Raw genomic sequence first — 10,332 nt, forward strand, 5'->3', positions numbered from 1 at the left:
GACACCTACACCACCCGATGTTACAGGAAGGCCATAAAGATCATCAAGGACATCAACCACCCGAGCCACTGCCTGTTCACCCCGCTATCATCCAGAAGGCGAGGTCAGTACAGGTGCATCAAAGCTGGGACCGAGAGACTGAAAAAAAAGCTTCTATCTCAAGGCCATCAGACTGTTAAACAGCCACCACTAACATTGAGTGGCTGCTGCCAACACACTGACACTGACTCAACTCCAGCCACTTTAATCATGGGAATTGATGGGAAATGTAAATATATCACTAGCCACTTTAAACAATGCTACCTTATATAATGTTACTTACCCTACATTATTCATACGTATATACTCTACTGCATCCTTATGTAATACATGTATCACTAGCCACTTTAACTATGCCACTTTGTTTACATACTCATCTCGATACCATCTACTGTATCTTGCCTATGCTGCTCTGTACCATCACTCATTCATATATCCTTATGTACATATTCTTTATCCCCTTACACTGTGTATAAGACAGTAGTTTTGGAATTGTTAGTTAGATTACTTGTTGGTTATTACTGCATTGTCGGAACTAGAAGCACAAGCATTTCGCTACACTCGCATTAACATCTGCTAACCATGTGTATGTGACAAATAACATTTGATTTGATGAATGAAGTGCTTGATGACGTCACTGGGTTTCTTTGTGTTCTCAAGGCGTTTTTTGTACTTCTGGCCTGCTGTTTCATTGACATGCTCACCATCTGCCGTTGAATAGAAATACTCTCATCATTACTCCCAGTACCGCTGATTAATTTCTGAAGTCTGTCAACTGTAGCATGTCCAAACTGTTTGTGAAGTTTCAACAATACTTTCAGCCGTATTCTCACTCTGTGGTCATGTGCTCTGTGACTGTCTGAATCAGATTTTCATGGACTCTTACGTAGTCTGTCTAAAAAATGTACAGAATAGTGTCCTGAGGTAGTAAGTTCACGGGTCACTGGGTGTTTAAACATCCCTGCCTTGTCATTTTCCATGTTTAGTACAGCTCCTGCCTTCTTGAAGGAAGTCTTGCTTAATAGTAAGGAGATATCTGCAGGAACCACCTCTGTTTCAATGTGACACTTAGAATAACCAATTTGTGTGACAGGGTGCCATGTGAGTTATTTAAGATGGCCTTCAAAGAGGTAGGGCAGCTTTGCTGGGCACGAACTGCCCTCCCATACGGGTGGGAGGGCCAAGAGACCAGAGGTGAAGGAATGGAGTGCTCGGGTTGGGGTGTAGGGTTTAAGCATAGCCTGAAGGTAAGGAGGGACAGTTCTCCTTGCTGCTCCCTAGGCAAGCACCAGGGTCTTGAAGATGATGCATGCGTCGGCTGGAAACCAGTGGAGTATTCGGAATAGCGGGATGACATGAGAGAATAAGGAAGGTTGGGGTAAGGAGAAAAGTAGTTGAGTGTCATCTGCATTGCAATGATGAGTGACCATGTGAGGATATGACAGAGCAGAGAAATTGATGTAAAGATAAATGAGGGGGCCCAGAACCGAGCCCTGGGGGACACCAGTAGAGCGAGCACATGGTACAGACACAAATACTCTTCACGCTGCTTGGTAGGAACAACCTGCCAGGTTGGATGCAATCCAGGAGAGTGCAGAGCCTGAGACACTCAACTCTGAGAGGGTGGAGAGGAGGATCTGATTGTTCACGGTGTCAATGGCTGCAGATAGATTGAGAAGGAGGTTGAGAACAGTGGAAAGAGAGTCCGTTTTTTCTAGAGCAGAGAAGGGTCTCATTTGACTGAGCTGCCTTGAAACCAGACTGGTTAAGGTCAAATCATATTTTGAACATCCTTCCGATTTAATTCACTGACATAGCTATCAGATCATTTTTTTTTAAATCACACACTGTGCGTGTTCATGCAGTATCAATCACAGCATATCCTAAGGATTCAACTATAAAAAAAATCTTGGTATCTGAAACATTTGTTTTACAACAGTGTAATGTTATACTGCTCTCTCAGTGCTTACATTTTCCTGTTAGTTTAAGTTGTTTGTTTTTATGAGGACAGTCTTCAAACCAAATGGTAAGTGCTTTGACAAATTGCACATTTTTGATCTCCTTCAAATGTTCCAGTGGATTGGTTCCAGGCAATGGGAGCCCTTGTCTGGCTGTCTTAAGAACGTGACTTGTTCGCGCCATTTCTCTGCTGATCAGTATGCCACGTAACTCACTTGGACTCCATCCGTTATTGGCGCAGTGCTGTATCTCTCAGGCTACCCTTGAACTATAATATAATCGCAAGTGCTCGTTTTTTCTTGTCTAGATTGATAACTCGCGTCCAGATTCCAAGTTCAATTCCAAACTTTCACACAACCTCTTCTCGTCGAAGCAAGGTGGCACATTGTTATTAGGCATCCTCTGCTACCAATGTTCAACGCCAAATGACGCGATGATCAGGTTCCACTTGAATAACATTTACTTCACAGTATCAACACAGTACACAATGGCCATTACACTCAGGCCCGGTCCAAAAGTGACTTCTGAGCAAGCACACTAACAACAGAGGGACAGCGCTGTAATTACAGAAGTATTGGGCTACTTAAAACATGAACTTAACAATAGGGTGCCATTTGGGACACAGACAGGGGTTTCCATCTGTGGGCCGGAGCAGCTAATGGACTGGCCATTGATTGGCTGCATCACCGCTTGGTATGGAAACTGCTTGGCATCCGACCGCAAGGCACTACGGTGGGTAGTGTATACGGCCAAGTGCATCACTAAGGCCGAGCTCCCTGCCATCCAGGACCTCTATATCAAATAAAAAATGCCCTAAACAAGGTCAGAATCCAGCTACCACAGACTGTTCTCTGCTACCGCACGGCAAGCGGTACCAATGCACCAAGTCTGGAACCAACAGGCCCCTGAAGAGCTTCTTCCATCCCTTAGCCAGAAGACTGCTAAATAGTTAATCAAATAGCTACCTGAACTAACTGCATTGCTCCAACTCGTTTGACCCATCACATACACTGCTGCTACTGTTTTATTATCTATATACACTGGTACCCTGTGTATTTAGCCAAGTTATCAATAGTCATTGTGTATGTATTATTTTTCTATTTTTCTCTCTGCATTGTTGGAATACGTAAGTATTTCACAATATGTAAGTATTTCACAAACAAAAATATATTGAAATGTCTGCTCTACCAAAAATTACAACTAACTAATTGCAGCAAAAGTGGAAGAGTGAGAAAGTAAGGAACTTGTCTGTCGACCCTGCATTAAAGACCAAAATTGGTTAAAGACAATTGTGATAAATAAAAAAGTACCCCAATTAAATGGAATGACAAAAAAGCTTGGCCATATAGATTGCAAAAAAGTTGGTAAGAGATTCTTGATATACCGATTCCATAGCACATGGTTTACTAACTGATACACAAAACGACGCCGGATACGAAACTTAGTTTTTCAATTTAAATTATAATACAAAATTCTTGAAACCAATCGAATGGTATATATATGGGGGATACAACCATCCCAGCTCTGCAGATTTTGCTACGAAGAGACAGGAACATTAGGTCATTTGTTTTGGTACTGTCCATATGTAGCTTGTGTTTGATAGCAGGTTCAGGAATGGCTGAAGAATTGCAACATTTATCAGGTTCTAACTCTGCAAATAGCACTGCTGGGTGATTTGAAACATCATAGTCAATAATATAATAAACACTCTTAGCAAAAATGTGTAACTTTCATTTACAATCAGTAGAAACTATGAGAATAGAAAGGCTCAGAGCTTTTGTGAAACAACACCACACAGCTGGAAAATGTATGTCAAATAGAAATCAAACCTGGATGGTGTTCAGAGTGGGACTAAAAATAAGCTAACTAATGTCAAATGTATGAAGTGTGTATTAGCTGGGAGTAGAAGCCCAAGTGTCATTGTCCATTAGTTTACTCCAATTAGGGGCGCGGTGGTAGGGTCAGGGGAAAATAAGTCACATAAACTGAACTAAAATAAAACGCAACATGCAAGAATTTGTACGATTTTACTGAGTTAGGTCATATAAGAAAGTCTGTCAATTTTAATAAATTCATTAGGTCCTAATCTAACCTCTAACACTTTACTCAGGAAGTTTGCCACTGGCACACTGCAGTAGGGAAGTAAAGCCGAAGTCGAATCCATCACTTCTGTTGTTTGTTTGTGCCCATAGCGACGTTTAAAAAAATGAGGTGGATAACACTGAAAATATCATCACTGAGTATGATCTGCAAGTTATATGGATCTACAAAATAGATAGGACTGGGACTAGACTGGACAGGGACTAGACGGGGACGGGGACTAGACGGGACAGGGACTAGACGGGGACCCTGGGACAGGGAAAACATTTGAAAAACTTTGGGACCTCCTCTCTGGCTCTCAAAGATGGGACAGGGACAGGGGGACTATGTATTTCGGGACAGGGACTTTATACTGAATTGAAGGGGACTAGATGGGACAGGGACTAGACTGGACAGGGACTAGTCTTCCCTGTGGGACGGGGATCTCCTTCACGGGACTAGATGGTGGTGAACTCACTGCAGGGACAAAATGGGGGGAACTAGGCAAACACCTCTCTCACGGGGATCATAGAATGGGTATCATATGTTAGGTGAATCTGTTTTAGTATAGCAGGCCCTGGGGCGGGGACAAGATGTCCCTGTTGGACACCTGAAAACATTTGAAAAAGTATAGCAGTTCACTCCATTCTGGCTCATAGAATGTCCCTTTTATCATATGTTAGTGACAGGATAACCCATGTATTTCATGCCATCATAGAATGTCCCTTTATACTGAATTGAAGCATGACTGTTTTAGTTTCAGTTCAGTCTTACACCATCATAGAATGTCCCTGTTGTATCATATGTTAGGTGCATCTGTTTTAGTATCAGTTCCTCACATTGCACCATCATAGAATGTCCCTTGTATCATATGTTGGTGAATCTGTTTTAGTATAGCAGTTCACTGCAATAACAAAATGGGGTAAAAGGTGAACTGTTTTAGGCAAACAGTTCACTCACATTACACCATCATAGAATGTCCCTGTTGTATCATATGTTAGGTGAATCTGTTTTAGTATAGCAGTTCGCTCACATGAGCCATGCATGAAGCACGAGCAGTCGGTCTGTGTTCCTCAGTTTCTCAACCATAGGACGAACCTGTGTGAATATCCACACGTTGTGACACACACATTTCAAAAGACCATGATGTTTTACATTAGACCATTTGACAACATTATCCAATGAATCTTTGTCTGTTATGCTGATGTGTTACATACAAAATGGGATCAAAGAGGGTTTGTGGCAATGTTACCAACCGCATTGAAAATGTTACTTAGGCTTTCAATAGGGATGGGCATTTGAAATAATATCACTATTTGAATAATCATGAAATGTTTTCGGAAACCCAGATAGTCAAAATTCATGTTTAAAAGTTGGGAACTAGCTTGATGTGCAGCCTGCGTGACTTGGGAGCTCTGCTTACGTCAGAGCGGGGGATGGGCGGGGGCCGGTCAATTACACACAGGAGGGAGAGAGCCATGCAGACTGGTGCAAGTGAAACAAACTTGTAGATCCCATATATTATCCATCATCCCATATGGTAGTGCTTCTCTTGACTGCTTCAAATCGAAGCTAACGAAGATAGCCAGCCATATTGTGCTGCGCTTTCTGTCCTTGTCTACAACTTTATTCAAATTAAGAAATTACCTACCTGATGGTTGCTTGTTGTAGCCTACTCCTCATTTAGCCAATTGAATTATGTCATTTTAATTCCATTTTGCATTGATTAGAGATCTGACATTGATAGCTACACATGGAGCCCGACTGTAGCCTAGTGTCACTTTGAATGCCCGACAATAACAACAAGCGCGTGAAACCTGTGCAGGCTACAGCCTGTGTAGGCTGGCCGTGCTGCTGCTCCAGTTTCAACTGTTCTGCCTTGTTATTATTCGACAATGCTGGTCATTTATGAACATTTGAACATCTTGGCCATGTTCTGTTATAATCTCCACCCGGCAGAGCCAGAAGAGGACTGGCTACCCCACATAGCCTGGTTCCTCTCTAGGTTTCTTCCTAGGTTTGGGCCTTTCTAGGGAGTTTTTCCTAGCCACCGTGCTTCTACACCTGCATTGCTTGCTGTTTGGGGTTTTAGGCTGGGTTTCTGTACAGCACTTTGAGATATCAGCTGATGTACGAAGGGCTATATAAATACATTGGATTTGATTTAGGCTACGGTATGTCTGTCATAAAAGTTTAGAATTTCAAATGTCAGAGAGATAATTATTGAATTTAGACAGTCTTTCCATTGTTAAAATAGGCCCGTTCGGATAGTCGATTAACCGTGCCCATCCCTAGCTTCCAAGTGCTGACACTTTATTCTGTATAAATATGCCTTAACTCCATCATAAACTATTTGGGAAACGGCAGCCAAGTCTAATAGAGCATGCTTATTTGGAAAATAAACCTGTCTCCACAGTGATCTGGTCAAAACAGACAAACCAGCAGACTAAGTCATGAGCCAGTATGGCCAACAGACCTCACAACACAGCCACAAACTGAGCACTGTACCCCATCTCTCCACCCCTCCTCCCCGGTTTACAAGGCTCTGCAGGAGGGCTGGCACGGACCCAAGCAGGGCCTGCGAGGAGCCAATCTGCAGCACTCCTCGCCATATGAGGACATGCAGACCGATCCTGTGTAGAGTGCGTTTATCACTCCCAAGCCTTTTTCTCTAAACAGAGGGAGCAACCTGCCTCTCGACTGTGCTCATTCCCTCCTATGGCAGATCCCTCATAGCCTACACGCAGAATGACGGGTTCACGGCTCGGCAACGGAGCTCACAAAAGGGTCACGATACACACATGAAGTGTGGGCTACCACAGAATGTAACAAACGTGCATGCTAAAAACTGTGGGCCATTAGCACTGATGATTTTGACAACAACTTAAACTGAGCGCACCCTTTGCCTTAAGGTCCCTGTTAGTTTTTTAAATCTCTGATGTGATTGGTCCCTCGCAGCATTCAAGGTGAGGATTTACTTAACCAATAAAAATGTGGGTAGGCAGTGTCCCCTTGACAGAGCAGATAGCAGTGGGCCAAGTGACCACCCACCAAATCACCCAAACACTGGATTGCCTGAACGATTACGTAAACCAGCATTATGAAATGAGCTCTCAGATTATAATCTCGATTTGATGCTCCGCATATGCATACCAAGAGAGCGACAATGAAAGGCCGACATGTGGGCCTTGTTAGTAATAAAGGAAAGTGACAACGAGAATTACTTGCACGCTAGTGTCTCCACACAACCATCAGGCGTCCTATGTCGATTGAAGTTCCAACATGAGTCTAGCTAAACCCTTTGAAGACAAAGACCGGACTTTCATATCCTCAGCCTAAATGATGTGTTACTTCTGTAATTCACGCGAGCCCCATCTTGTCAATTACAATAAACTCCCATCACCGGCAATCAGAATGATTCCATGCAGAAAGTGAAAACACCAGCTACAGAAGCTTTGTATTAATGTACTTTTTATAGGATCTCCGCAACCGTCATGAAATTACTTGCACTTTTTTGACAAACATCACAATAGCGTGAATGGAAATGTAGAGAGCAGTGCTTTTTCATTCATAGCTCAAACTCTAATTAGGTCTGTGCCTACACTGAGCTGCTTTGGAAAAATGTATTCAGTACATAGAGTACTTCAACAATTCTAGCAGCCAGTGTCTTTGAACCCCTTAGGTAGTTGGTCTTTCTTTACGCTATAGAATGTTCAGTATGCAGGAGGGTGCCTGCCGCTTTGACAGCTGCTTTAGGCTCCCGTACAGATCCAGAGGGTATACGCTTGGCACAGGACAGAGTGCCACTTGGAGAACGGGCAGCCCAGTGACAGAGGCATCAGCTGTTCGCACTGATGGGAAAGAAGAACCATTGTCTCCTAATTAAATAGATTACTGGTAGCCTTAAACAAATGCCATTCATGTCAACGCAACTACGATTTGTGGACGTGCACTGCGAGATGTTAAAGAGGAAGCTTTAAATATAATTTAAGCATATTTAACTTAATTCCCCTCGCCCGAGATGTATTTCATTCATCCGTCTATATGAAACATTAGCCTAAAAGTATGTTGTCATCTTAAACAGGACACCTAAACTGAACAGGACTCAGAGGGCGGAGGTAATAAATCGCAGATGTAACAGGATGATATAGCCTAGAGGGATTGATGGCAAAAGTCAGTCAGTGCTTTCAAACACCGAAGCCATGACATAGCCTACCGGTGACAGAGCAGGAACGTGAAGACCGCTTCCAACCGTCTTGGACTGGCAGCCCTACTCAGAATCTGACCCTGATGGATGTGCAGCACTACCCAAAGTCAACTCAATCTACAGCAGTAAATCTCTCCTGCTCCCTTCAGTATGGGCCAGACTGTACACCCCCATCCATCATCATTACCAAAGCATGGTTTCTCAGAGAGAAATACTTATTTTCCACCATCATTTGCAAATAAATTCAGTAAAAATCATACAATGTGATTTTCTGGATTTTTTTCTTCTCATTTTGTCTGTCATAGTTGAAGTGTACCTATGATAAATTACAGGCCTCTCTCATATTTTTAAGTGGGTGAACTTCCACAATTGGTGGCTGACTAAATACTTTTTTGCCCCACTAAGTATTCAGACCATTTGCTTTGAGCCTCTAAATTGAGCTCAAAGCAAACTTTCCATTGATCATCGTTTAGATGTTTCTACAACTTGTAAAGTCACACAACTGTCTTTATAAAAGGTCCCACAGTTAACAGTGCATGTCAGAGCAAAAACTAAGCCATGAGGTGGAAGGAATTGTCCGTAGAGCTCCGAGACAGGATTGTGTCGAGGCACAGACTTGGGGAAGGGTTAAAAAAAACACGGTGGGCTCCATCACTCTTAAAATGGAAGAAGTTTGGAACCACCAAGACTCTTCGTAGAGCTGCCCCCCAAACTGAGCAATCGGGGGAGAAGGGCCTTGGTGAGGGAGGTGATCAAGAACCCAATGGTCACTCTGACAGAGCTCCAGAGTTCCTGTGTGGAGATGGGAGAACCTTTCAGAGGGACAACCATCTCTGCAGCACACCACCAAATCAGGCCTATATGGTCGAGTGGCCAGACGGAAGCCACTCCTCAGTAAAAGGCACATGACAGCCCACTTGGAGTTTGCCAAAAGGCACCTAAAGGACTCTCAGACTATGAGAAACAAGATTCTCTGGTCTGATAAAACCAAGATTGAACTCTTAGCCTGAATGCCAAGCATCACGTCTGGAGGAAACCTGGCAGCATCATGCTGTGGGGGATGTTTTTCCAGTGGTAGGGACTGGGAAACTAGTCAGGATTGAGGGAAAGATGAACAGAGCAAAGTACAGAGAGGTCCTTGATGAAGTCCTGAGCGCTCTGGAGCAGGTTCAGACTGGGGTGAAGGTTCACCTTCCAACAGAACAACGACCCTAAGCACACAGCCAAGACACAGGAGTGGCTATGGCACAAGTCTCTGAATGTCATTGAGTGGCCCCGCCAGACTACGGACTTGAACCAGATCGAACATTTCTGGAGAGTAGGGATGCAAGACATATCGGAGAACATATAGGAATCAGCCGATATGAACTAAAAATGCCAACATCGTATTGGCCGATGTCTAATTAAAAACCTTTGTCAAAGCTGACGTGCATAGCTGTATAATGTAGGTACATGACGTAATGACGCCACGTAAAATGTTGCGCTATACGTGCAACACAGCATTCCTAAACTAGCCCACCATGTCTGCTGTGTGGATCAAGCAGTCATTTGAAAGAGTAACAACATTTCAGCGAGACAACTCAAAGGCGAAATCCATTAAAGCCAAGATAATGGAATTCATTGCCCTTGACAACCAGCCGACTGGTCAAGCACCGGTACACACTACCAAGTGCGCTATTTTTCAGATGTTGCCCTACCGGAGTTACACAGTAATAGCGTCGCGACATACATACTATGGAACGCCGTTTGGGTCTTTGCATGTCAAAGAAGATACAGTAGCACTGTCAAAGCTGTACAAAAAAAGTCTGCAAACAATCAAACACCGGCCACGAAGGATGTCTTTACAATACCTCGTTAGTAATAAAGCATAATTTGTTCGACCGCTAGCTAGCACCAATACAATCAGTATGAAAGCAATGACCAGTAGAAACTGCAGTCATTTTCATTATTCTTAGCAATGATTTAGGAATCCTTGTGACTGAGTATTAGCTAGTTAGCCACTTGTTGTTTGCCGATTGAAATTGAACTTCAGTTCATGAAAATAAATA

This window comes from Oncorhynchus keta, chromosome 8 (assembly GCF_023373465.1).
Source record: "Oncorhynchus keta strain PuntledgeMale-10-30-2019 chromosome 8, Oket_V2, whole genome shotgun sequence".
In the NCBI taxonomy this organism is placed as follows: Eukaryota; Metazoa; Chordata; class Actinopteri; order Salmoniformes; family Salmonidae; genus Oncorhynchus; species Oncorhynchus keta.